The sequence below is a fragment of the Dasypus novemcinctus genome, chromosome 3 (genome assembly GCF_030445035.2).
Source record: "Dasypus novemcinctus isolate mDasNov1 chromosome 3, mDasNov1.1.hap2, whole genome shotgun sequence".
In the NCBI taxonomy this organism is placed as follows: Eukaryota; Metazoa; Chordata; class Mammalia; order Cingulata; family Dasypodidae; genus Dasypus; species Dasypus novemcinctus.
The window spans coordinates 171,636,850-171,638,334 of NC_080675.1; the positions used below are offsets into that span (position 1 = coordinate 171,636,850).

Sequence of the window (1,485 nt, forward strand, 5' to 3'; positions counted from 1 at the left end):
TCAGAGAATCGTCTGCTTAAAATGGTTAAAATGATGTTTATGTTATATATATATTTTTTACCACAATTAAGAATAAATAATTACTTTTTGAAAAGGAATGGTTGACTCTCAACTCTCAAAAACATGCTTTTAAAAAAACATTGTGCTTTGTGAAAGAAGTGAGACACAGAGTACATATTGTATGATTCCATGTATAAGAATTTTTAGAACAGGCAAAAGTAATCTGTAGGGACAGAAATCACTGGTGATTGAAGGGGGGTCAAGAGATGCCTGAAACTGACTGCAAAGGGCACGGGGATTTTCTTGGGGGGAATGGAAATGTTTTTATCTTGATTGGGATTGAATTTTTTTGCAATTTTTTTTTATTTTTAAAGAAGATTTAGATTACGTAAATGTTACATAAAAAATGTAGGGGATTCCCATATCCCCACTCCCTCCTCCTCCCACCCTTTCCCACATTAACAACATCCTTCATTAGTGTGGTACATTTGTTACAATTGATAAACCCATATTGAAGCACTGCCACTAACCGTGGACTACAGTGTACATTACTTCACGAATTTGCGTGTCATCCTTGCGCAGGGGCCATGCTAATCTTCTTTGAATCATTCCAATTTTAGTATATGTGCTGCCGGAGCGAGCACTACAGTTTACATTATAGTTTACACTTTGTCCCACACAATTTTGTAAATTATGACAAAGTATACAATGGTCTATATCTGTCAGAGTCGCAGGCCCGAAGGGTATCGGGAATGAAAGACAAAGAGAGATTGGGATCAGGGGATCTGAGAGCACTGAAGCCTGAAGCTCATCAGACAACTTTACTGTTTACAAAAGGCTCTTTATAGACCCCAGGGTACGTGCCTACAAGCAGGACCACTGTAGCCTACTGTACCATTAAGCATAAACATAGCGAACCTACGTGACATTAAGGAGCAACCCATATTAACTATTAGCATTACCCATAGTTTAAGGAATTTAAAAAATCTTATCTTAAGGTACAAAAATCTTATCTTATCTAAGTGTTCTATCCACTACAAAAGGTATGTGCTCATCTTTTCTTTCAGCCTTGAACAACTTCATCCCGTTTGCCCAGAACTCTTAATTACCACATTCCTTAGGTTGCAAGCATAGCCATGGAGACAGCATGTCTCTCTTTGACAGGCCACTGTGCCTCAGTTTCCAACATATATCCATCACTGCAATGTCATGCAGGACAAATCCAATGTCCCAAAAATGCCCCCATATTACACCTATTCTTCCCTCTTCCTTCCCTCAGAACTTCTGGTGCCACTGCCTCCACGTCAATGATAAGGGTTCTTCCATTGCTAGAATAATAATAAGTTTATAGTGGAATAATAGTAAATCTACTTTAGTCCACTGCTCATACCCCAATCTTGAGGATTTTGGGATGGTGACACCCACTCTGCTTCTAACTGAGGGGGAGCTTAGATCTCATGGGGCAGATGGATGGACTATCTTGCT

General features: G+C 39.1%; 1 non-coding gene across 1 annotated transcript; it reads right to left on the reverse strand.

Annotated features, from left to right (window-relative positions):
• Positions 1–537: 537 nt before the first annotated feature.
• LOC111766668 (U6 spliceosomal RNA) lies at positions 538–644 on the reverse strand. The gene has a single exon (XR_002798643.1). It is a non-coding gene; the product is annotated as a U6 spliceosomal RNA (small nuclear RNA).
• Between the last annotated feature and the right edge of the window lie 841 nt (positions 645–1,485).